At 61.5% G+C, this 10,514-nt stretch overlaps 1 pseudogene; it reads right to left on the bottom strand.

Annotated features, from left to right (window-relative positions):
• Positions 1–1,053, bottom strand: LOC148404992 (18S ribosomal RNA; annotated as a pseudogene; the record flags this gene model as incomplete).
• Between the last annotated feature and the right edge of the window lie 9,461 nt (positions 1,054–10,514).

The following is a 10,514-nucleotide window of genomic DNA, read 5'->3' as shown; positions in this document are numbered from 1 at the left end:
TTGGCAAATGCTTTCGCCCTGGCCCGTCTTGCGCCGGTCCAAGAATTTCACCTCTAGCGGCGCAATACGAATGCCCCCGGCCGTCCCTCTCAATCATGGCCCCAGTTCAGGAGGGAAAACCCACAAAATAGAACCGGGGTCCTATTCCATCATTCCTAGCTGCGGTGTGCGGGCGGCGCGGGCCTGCTTTGAACACTCCAATTTTTTCAAAGTAAACGCTTCGGGCCCCGGGCGGGACACCCAGCCAAGGGCATCCCGGGGGCGGCCGAGAGGCAGGGGCTGGGACAGACGGTGGCGCGCCTCGCGGCGGACCGTCAGCTCGCGTCCCGAGGTCCAACTACGAGCTTTTTAACTGCAGCAACTTTAAGATACGCTATTGGAGCTGGAATTACCGCGGCTGCTGGCACCAGACTTGCCCTCCAATGGGTTCTCGCCCAAGGGTTTGGATTGCGCTCATTCCAATTACAGGGCCTCGAAAGAGTCCTGTATTGTTATTTTTCGTCACTACCTCCCCGAGTCGGGAGTGGGTAATTTGCGCGCCTGCTGCCTTCCTTGGATGTGGTAGCCGTTTCTCGGGCTCCCTCTCCGGAATCGAACCCTGATTCCCCGTTACCCGTGGTCACCATGGTAGTCGCAGAAAGTACCATCGAAAGTTGATAGGGCAGACATTCGAATGAGACGTCGCCGCCGCGGGGGGGCCGGCGATCGGCTCGAGTTTATCCAGGGTCGCCAAGGGGGCCGGGCCGGCCGCGCGGGCGAGCGGCACGACGGCGCCCGAGAGCGCCGGCGCCCGCCCTGGCCCCGCGCCGCCGGGCCCGCGTGGGTTTTGGTGTCTGATAAATGCGCGCCTCCCCCGGGGGGGGGGGCCGGCGCTCGTTTGCATGTATTAGCTCTAGAATTGCCACAGTTATCCAAGTAACGGTGGAGCGATCAAAGGAACCATAACTGATTTAATGAGCCATTCGCAGTTTCGCTGTACGGGCCGTGTGTACTTAGACTTGCATGGCTTAATCTTTGAGACAAGCATATGCTACTGGCAGGATCAACCAGGTAGCCCTGCATTCCCCCTGCGGATCGGAGGGAGGGCGGCCCCGGGGGGACGCCCGGCGCGCGCCGGCCCCGCTGTCGGCCGAAGCGCGCGCGCGGGCGCCAGCCCGGGGCGCTTTCTTTGGGGCGGAGACTCCCCCCGGTAGCAGCGGTGGGGGGGCCCGCCCCCGATTCATTTGGATCTTGCGCGCGTTGTCTGGGGGAGACGCGGGCCCGGTGGCTGCGACGGGCCGCGCATGCTCCCCTCCCGATAACCCCCGCAACGGCGCGCCGTGCGCGCGGCTGGTTTGAGAAATAGATTTCCACGGATGGGAACGGCCGCGGGACGCTGCGGGCAGCCCGAGCGAACGGGCGCCGGCGCCGGCGCGACGGCCCTCCGATGTGGGACCTCTGCGTGCGTCGGAAAAAAATGTGACATTCGGGCCGTCTCGGTCTCGCCAGATACGTTTCGCGCCGAGGCATTGGCGGGCGGGGCCGCGAGGCCGCGCTCGCCGCGTCCCCGGCGCTGGAGTGGACCCGCGGCCGGAGGAGCCGTCCGCCCGAGCGCCTGGCGGCGCCGGCGGGGGCCCTCCGATGGCAGGTTGTAATCGCCGATCGGTCGGTGCGGGGGTGTGGGTGCGTGGCCGCGAGGAGCGGCCGCCGGCCTTCGGTCCGTGTTAGTAAGGCGCCCGCCTGGAGCGGGGCCGGGGCGAGCGCGAGGGCCGCCCCCGTGCATTGGTCTGTGTTCGTTAAGCGGCCCGCTTGGAGCGAGGCCGGGGCGAGCCGAAAGGCCGCCCGCTTCTCCGGTCCGTGTTCCTGTTCGTTACGCGGCCCGCTCGGAGCGAGGCCGCGGCGAGCGCGTGGGGCCGCCCGCTGCCCCGGTCCGTGTTCGTTAAGCGGCCCGCCTGGAGCGAGGCCGGGGCGAGCCGAAAGGCCGCCCGCTTTCTCTGGTCCGTGTTCGTTAAGCGGCCCGCCTGGAGCGAGGCCGGGGCGAGCCGAAAGGCCGCCCGCTTTCTCTGGTCCGTGTTCGTTAAGCGGCCCGCCTGGAGCGAGGCCGGGGCGAGCCGAAAGGCCGCCCGCTTTCTCTGGTCCGTGTTCGTTAAGCGGCCCGCCTGGAGCGAGGCCGGGGCGAGCCGAAAGGCCGCCCGCTTTCTCTGGTCCGTGTTCGTTAAGCGGCCCGCCTGGAGCGAGGCCGGGGCGAGCCGAAAGGCCGCCCGCTTTCTCTGGTCCGTGTTCGTTAAGCGGCCCGCCTGGAGCGAGGCCGGGGCGAGCCGAAAGGCCGCCCGCTTTCTCTGGTCCGTGTTCGTTAAGCGGCCCGCCTGGAGCGAGGCCGCGGCGAGCCGAAAGGCCGCCCGCTTTCTCTGGTCCGTGTTCGTTAAGCGGCCCGCCTGGAGCGAGGCCGCGGCGAGCCAAAAGGCCGCCCGCTTCTCCGGTCCGTGTTCGTGTTTAATATTCGGCCCGCCCGCTCGGAGCGAGGCCGGGAAGAGCGGCTAAGCCGACCGCTTCTCCGGTCCGTGTTCGTGTTTCATAAGCGGCCCCCCCGAAAGGCCGCGGCGAGCCAAAAGGCCGCCCGCTTCTCCGGTCCGTGTTCGTGTTTAATATTCGGCCCGCCCGCTCGGAGCGAGGCCGGGGAGAGCGGCTAAGCCGACCGCTTCTCCGGTCCGTGTTCGTGTTTCATAAGCGGCCCCCCCGAAAGGCCGCGGCGAGCCAAAAGGCCGCCCGCTTCTCCGGTCCGTGTTCGTGTTTAATATGCGGCCCGCCCGCTCGGAGCGAGGCCGGGAAGAGCGGCTAAGCCGACCGCTTCTCCGGTCCGTGTTCGTGTTTCATAAGCGGCCCCCCCGAAAGGCCGCGGCGAGCGGCAGAGCCGCCCGCTTCTCCGGTCCGTGTTCGTGTTTAATATTCGGCCCGCCCGCTCGGAGCGAGGCCGGGAAGAGCGGCAAAGCCGCCCGCTTCTCCAGTCCGTGTTCGTGTTTCATTAGCGGCCCCCCCCCCAACCGGAGCGAGGCCGCGGCGAGCGGCAACGCCGCCCGCTTCTCCAGTCCGTGTTCGTGTTTCATTAGCGGCCCCCCCCCCACCCGGAGCGAGGCCGCGGCGAGCGGCAACGCCGCCCGCTTCTCCAGTCCGTGTTCGTGTTTCATAAGCGGCCCCCCCCCTTCCGGAGCGAGGCCGCGGCGAGCGGCAAAGCCGCCCGCTTCTCCAGTCCGTGTTCGTGTTTCACATTGCCGGGGAGCCAGGCACTCATTTGTGATAAAAGTGGCACTCTGTCATATTTTCAGAAAAGTGGGACTTTGCCATATTTTCGAAAAAGTGGGACTTTGTCATATTTTCGAAAAGTGGGACTTTGTCATATTTTCGAAAAAGTGGGACTTTGTCATATTTTCGGCTCCAAAAGCTCTTAAAATGCTGTTCCCTATATATGTGCCGATAGTGTTTTGGAGATCTGGGTCAAACCTCCGCATCTTTTTGGTTTGAGGGTAGAGGTGGGGGGTCAACGCAAAAGATGCGGGCACTTAGTCATTTTTTCGGTTGGGCGACCAGGGGCGCTGTTGGCACTTTGTCATTTTTTCGGCTGGGCGACCAGGGGCGCCGTTTGCACTTAGTCATTTTTAAGGCTGGGCGACCAGGGGCGTTGAGTGTTTGGGCGACCAGGGGCGCCGTTGGCACTTAGTCATTTTTTCGGCTGGGCGACCAGGGGCGTTGAGTGTTTGGGCGACCAGGGGCGCCGTTGGCACTTAGTCATTTTTTCGGCTGGGCGACCAGGGGCGTTGAGTGTTTGGGCGACCAGGGGCGCTGTTTGCACTTAGTCATTTTTTCGGCTGGGCGACCAGGGGCGTTTGTTTGCTGGGCGACCAGGGGCATTTTTGACACTTTGCCGTTTTTATGGATGGGCGACCAGGGGCGTTTGTTTGCTGGGCGACCAGGGGCATTTTTGACACTTTGCCGTTTTTATGGATGGGCGACCAGGGGCGTTTGTTTGCTGGGCGACCAGGGGCATTTTTGACACTTTGCCGTTTTTATGGATGGGCGACCAGGGGCGTTTGTTTGCTGGGCGACCAGGGGCATTTTTGACACTTTGCCGTTTTTATGGATGGGCGACCAGGGGCGTTTGTTTGCTGGGCGACCAGGGGCATTTTTGACACTTTGCCGTTTTTATGGATGGGCGACCAGGGGCGTTTGTTTGCTGGGCGACCAGGGGCATTTTTGACACTTTGCCGTTTTTATGGATGGGCGACCAGGGGCGTTTGTTTGCTGGGCGACCAGGGGCATTTTTGACACTTTGCCGTTTTTATGGATGGGCGACCAGGGGCGGCTAGTGGCTGGGCGACCAGGGGCATTTTTGACACTTTGCCGTTTTTATGGATGGGCGACCAGGGGCGTTTATTGGCTGGGCGACCAGGGGCATTTTTGACACTTTGCCGTTTTTGTGGATGGGCGACCAGGGGCGCCGTGTGGCTGGGCGACCAGGGGCATTTTTGACACTTTGCCGTTTTTATGGATGGGCGACCAGGGGCGTTTGTTTGCTGGGCGACCAGGGGCATTTTTGACACTTTGCCGTTTTTATGGATGGGCGACCAGGGGCGGCTAGTGGCTGGGCGACCAGGGGCATTTTTGACACTTTGCCGTTTTTATGGATGGGCGACCAGGGGCGTTTATTGGCTGGGCGACCAGGGGCATTTTTGACACTTTGCCGTTTTTGTGGATGGGCGACCAGGGGCGCCGTGTGGCTGGGCGACCAGGGGCGTTTGTGGGACCGGGCTGACACCGGGACTTTGCCTTTAATTCGGCCGCTCCAGGGAACCAGGAACGCCGGCCTCTGCTCAGCACAAGTCGGCCTGAAGTGGGACTTTGTCATATTTTAATCCTGGGCGACCAGGGGCGTTTGAGGGACCGGGATGACACCGGCACTTTGCCTTTAATTTGGCCGCTCCAGGGAACCAGGAACGCCGGCCTCTGCTCAGCACAAGTCGGCCTGAAGTGGGACTTTGTCATATTTTAATCCTGGGCGACCAGGGGCGTTTGAGGGACCGGGATGACACCGGCACTTTGCCTTTAATTTGGCCGCTCCAGGGAACCAGGAACGCCGGCCTCTGCTCAGCACAAGTCGGCCTGAAGTGTGACTTTGTCATATTTTAATCCTGGGCGACCAGGGGCGTTTGAGGGACCGGGCAGACACCGGGACATTGCCTGTTATTTGGCCGCTCCAGGGAACCAGGCAGGTCGGCCTCTGTTCAGCACAATTCGGCCTGAAGTGTGACTTTGTCATATTTTAAGGCTGGGCGACCAGGGGCGCTGTTGGCACTTTGTCATTTTTTGGGCTGGGCGACCAGGGGCGCTGTTGGCACTTAGTCATTTTTTCGGATGGGCGACCAGGGGCGTTTAGTGTTTGGGCGACCAGGGGCGTTTGTGGGACTTTGTCATTTTTTGGGCTGGGCGACCAGGGGCGTTTGACACCGGCACTTTGCCTAATTTTTAGCCGCTCCGGGGAACCAGGCAGGTCGGCCTCATTCCTGCACTTCTGCCCCTGAGTTGGGCGACCAGGGGCGTTTGAGGAACCGGGCGGACAGCGGCACTTTGCCTGATATTTGGCCGCTCCAGGGAACCAGGCAGGTCGGCCTGACTTCAGCACTTCTGCCGGTAAGTTGGGCGACCAGGGGCGTGTGAGGAACCGGGCGGACAGCGGCACTTTGCCTAATATTTGGCCGTTTCAGGGAACCAGGCAACTCGGCCTGACTTCAGCACTTCTCCCCTGAGTTGGGCGACCAGGGGCGTTTGGGGAACCGGGCGGACAGCGGCACTTTGCCTAATATTTGGCCGCTCCGGGGAACCAGGCAGGTCGGCCTCATTTCAGCACTTCTGCCGGTCAGTTGGGCGACCAGGGGCGTTTGGGGAACCGGGCGGACACCGGCACTTTGCCTGTTATTTGGCCGCTCCAGGGAACCAGGCAGGTCGGCCTGACTTCAGCACTTCTGCCCCTGAGTTGGGCGACCAGGGGCGTTTGGGGAACCGGGCGGACACCGGCACTTTGCCTAATATTTGGCCGATTTTGGGAACCAGGCAGGTCGGCCTCACTTCAGCACTTCTGCCCCTGAGTTGGGCGACCAGGGGCGTTTGGGGAACCGGGCGGACACCGGCACTTTGCCTAATATTTGGCCGCTCCAGGGAACCAGGCAGGTCGGCCTGACTTCAGCACTTCTGCCCCTGAGTTGGGCGACCAGGGGCGTTTGAGGAACCGGGCGGACAGCGGCACTTTGCCTAATATTTGGCCGCTCCAGGGAACCAGGCAGGTCGGCCTCACTTCAGCACAATTCGGCCTGAAGTGTGACTTTGTCATTTTTTAAGGCTGGGCGACCAGGGGCGCTGTTGGCACTTAGTCATTTTTTCGGCTGGGCGACCAGGGGCGCCGTTGGCACTTAGTCATTTTTTCGGCTGGGCGACCAGGGGCGTTGAGTGTTTGGGCGACCAGGGGCGCTGTTGGCACTTAGTCATTTTTTCGGCTGGGCGACCAGGGGCGTTTAGTGTTTGGGCGACCAGGGGCGTTTGTGGGACTTTGTCATTTTTTGGGCTGGGCGACCAGGGGCGTTTGACACCGGCACTTTGCCTAATTTTTAGCCGCTCCAGGGAACCAGGCAGGTCGGCCTCATTCCTGCACTTCTGCCCCTGAGTTGGGCGACCAGGGGCGTTTGGGGAACCGGGCGGACAGCGGCACTTTGCCTAATATTTGGCCGCTCCGGGGAACCAGGCAGGTCGGCCTCATTCCTGCACTTCTGCCCCTGAGTTGGGCGACCAGGGGCGTTTGGGGAACCGGGCGGACAGCGGCACTTTGCCTAATATTTGGCCGCTCCAGGGAACCAGGCAGGTCGTCCTCATTTCAGCACTTCTGCCGGTCAGTTGGGCGACCAGGGGCGTTTAAGGAACCGGGCGGACACCGGCACTTTGCCTAATATTTGGCCGCTCCAGGGAACCAGGCAACTCGGCCTCATTTCAGCACTTCTGCCCCTGAGTTGGGCGACCAGGGGCGTTTGGGGAACCGGGCGGACACCGGCACTTTGCTCTTTTTTTGGCCGCTTTTTTGACACTTTGCCGTTTTTATGGATGGGCGACCAGGGGCGGCTAGTGGCTGGGCGACCAGGGGTATTTTTGACACTTTGCCGTTTTTATGGATGGGCGACCAGGGGCGTTTGTTTGCTGGGCGACCAGGGGCATTTTTGACACTTTGCCGTTTTTATGGATGGGCGACCAGGGGCGTTTATTGGCTGGGCGACCAGGGGTATTTTTGACACTTTGCCGTTTTTGTGGATGGGCGACCAGGGGCGTTTGTTTGCTGGGCGACCAGGGGCATTTTTGACACTTTGCCGTTTTTATGGATGGGCGACCAGGGGCGTTTGTTTGCTGGGCGACCAGGGGCATTTTTGACACTTTGCCGTTTTTATGGATGGGCGACCAGGGGCGTTTGTTTGCTGGGCGACCAGGGGCATTTTTGACACTTTGCCGTTTTTATGGATGGGCGACCAGGGGCGGCTAGTGGCTGGGCGACCAGGGGCATTTTTGACACTTTGCCGTTTTTATGAATGGGCGACCAGGGGCGTTTATTGGCTGGGCGACCAGGGGCATTTTTGACACTTTGCCGTTTTTGTGGATGGGCGACCAGGGGCGCCGTGTGGCTGGGCGACCAGGGGCGTTTGTGGGACCGGGCTGACACCGGGACTTTGCCTTTAATTCGGCCGCTCCAGGGAACCAGGAACGCCGGCCTCTGCTCAGCACAAGTCGGCCTGAAGTGGGACTTTGTCATATTTTAATCCTGGGCGACCAGGGGCGTTTGAGGGACCGGGATGACACCGGCACTTTGCCTTTAATTTGGCCGCTCCAGGGAACCAGGAACGCCGGCCTCTGCTCAGCACAAGTCGGCCTGAAGTGGGACTTTGTCATATTTTAATCCTGGGCGACCAGGGGCGTTTGAGGGACCGGGCAGACACCGGGACATTGCCTGTTATTTGGCCGCTCCAGGGAACCAGGCAGGTCGGCCTCTGTTCAGCACAATTCGGCCTGAAGTGTGACTTTGTCATATTTTAAGGCTGGGCGACCAGGGGCGCTGTTGGCACTTTGTCATTTTTTGGGCTGGGCGACCAGGGGCGCTGTTGGCACTTAGTCATTTTTTCGGATGGGCGACCAGGGGCGTTGAGTGTTTGGGCGACCAGGGGCGTCTGTGGGACTTTGTCATTTTTTCGGCTGGGCGACCAGGGGCGTTTAGTGTTTGGGCGACCAGGGGCGTTTGTGGGACTTTGTCATTTTTTGGGCTGGGCGACCAGGGGCGTTTGACACCGGCACTTTGCCTAATTTTTAGCCGCTCCAGGGAACCAGGCAGGTCGGCCTCATTCCTGCACTTCTGCCCCTGAGTTGGGCGACCAGGGGCGTTTGAGGAACCGGGCGGACAGCGGCACTTTGCCTGATATTTGGCCGCTCCAGGGAACCAGGCAGGTCGGCCTGACTTCAGCACTTCTGCCGGTAAGTTGGGCGACCAGGGGCGTGTGAGGAACCGGGCGGACAGCGGCACTTTGCCTAATATTTGGCCGTTTCAGGGAACCAGGCAGGTCGGCCTCATTTCAGCACTTCTCCCCTGAGTTGGGCGACCAGGGGCGTTTGGGGAACCGGGCGGACAGCGGCACTTTGCCTAATATTTGGCCGCTCCGGGGAACCAGGCAGGTCGGCCTCATTTCAGCACTTCTGCCGGTCAGTTGGGCGACCAGGGGCGTTTGGGGAACCGGGCGGACACCGGCACTTTGCCTGTTATTTGGCCGCTCCAGGGAACCAGGCAGGTCGGCCTGACTTCAGCACTTCTGCCCCTGAGTTGGGCGACCAGGGGCGTTTGGGGAACCGGGCGGACACCGGCACTTTGCCTAATATTTGGCCGATTTTGGGAACCAGGCAGGTCGGCCTCACTTCAGCACTTCTGCCCCTGAGTTGGGCGACCAGGGGCGTTTGGGGAACCGGGCGGACACCGGCACTTTGCCTAATATTTGGCCGATTTTGGGAACCAGGACACTCGGCCTCAGTTTGCCACTTCCCAGCCTGAAGTTGGACTTAGTCGTTTTTACAGCCGGCCCGAGAACCGGGCGGACAGCGGCACTTTGCCTAATATTTGGCCGCTCCAGGGAACCAGGCAACTCGGCCTGACTTCAGCACTTCTCCCCTGAGTTGGGCGACCAGGGGCGTTTGGGGAACCGGGCGGACAGCGGCACTTTGCCTAATATTTGGCCGCTTTAGGGAACCAGGCAACTCGGCCTCATTTCAGCACTTCTCCCCTGAGTTGGGCGACCAGGGGCGTTTGGGGAACCGGGCGGACACCGGCACTTTGCTCTTTTTTTGGCCGCTTTAGGGAACCAGGCAACTCGGCCTCATTTCAGCACTTCTGCCCCTGAGTTGGGCGACCAGGGGCGTTTGGGGAACCGGGCGGACACCGGCTTTTTGCCTAATATTTGGCCGCTCCAGGGAACCAGGACACTCGGCCTGACTTCAGCACTTCTGCCCTGAGTTGGGCGACCAGGGGCGTTTGGGGAACCGGGCGGACAGCGGCACTTTGCCTAATATTTGGCCGCTCCAGGGAACCAGGCAGGTCGGCCTCATTTCAGCACTTCTGCCCCTGAGTTGGGCGACCAGGGGCGTTTGGGGAACCGGGCGGACACCGGCACTTTGCCTAATATTTGGCCGCTTTAGGGAACCAGGCAACTCGGCCTCATTTCAGCACTTCTCCCCTGAGTTGGGCGACCAGGGGCGTTTGGGGAACCGGGCGGACACCGGCACTTTGCCTAATATTTGGCCGCTCCAGGGAACCAGGCAGGTCGGCCTCATTTCAGCACTTCTGCCCCTGAGTTGGGCGACCAGGGGCGTTTGGGGAACCGGGCGGACACCGGCACTTTGCCTAATATTTGGCCGCTTTAGGGAACCAGGCAACTCGGCCTCATTTCAGCACTTCTCCCCTGAGTTGGGCGACCAGGGGCGTTTGGGGAACCGGGCGGACACCGGCACCTTGCCTAATATTTGGCCGCTCCAGGGAACCAGGCAGGTCGGCCTCATTTCAGCACTTCTGCCGGTCAGTTGGGCGACCAGGGGCGTTTAAGGAACCGGGCGGACACCGGCACTTTGCCTAATATTTGGCCGCTCCAGGGAACCAGGCAACTCGGCCTGACTTCAGCACTTCTCCCCTGAGTTGGGCGACCAGGGGCGTTTGGGGAACCGGGCGGACAGCGGCACTTTGCCTTATTTTTAGCCGTTTTGGGGAACCAGGACACTCGGCCTCATTTTGCCACTTCCCAGCCTGAAGTTGGACTTTGTCGTTTTCCCGGCCGGCCCGAGAACCGGGCCGTCACCGGCACTTTGCCTTATTTTTAGCCGTTTTGGGGAACCAGGACACTCGGCCTCATTTTGCCACTTCCCAGCCTGAAGTTGGACTTTGTCGTTTTCCCGGCCGGCCCGAGAACCGGGCCGTCACC

The sequence above is a fragment of the Hippichthys cyanospilos genome, unplaced genomic scaffold, assembly GCF_059441005.1.
Source record: "Hippichthys cyanospilos isolate Australia breed blue-spotted pipefish unplaced genomic scaffold, RoL_Hcya_1.0 HiC_scaffold_113, whole genome shotgun sequence".
In the NCBI taxonomy this organism is placed as follows: Eukaryota; Metazoa; Chordata; class Actinopteri; order Syngnathiformes; family Syngnathidae; genus Hippichthys; species Hippichthys cyanospilos.
This window is presented reverse-complemented; position numbering and strand designations above follow the sequence as displayed.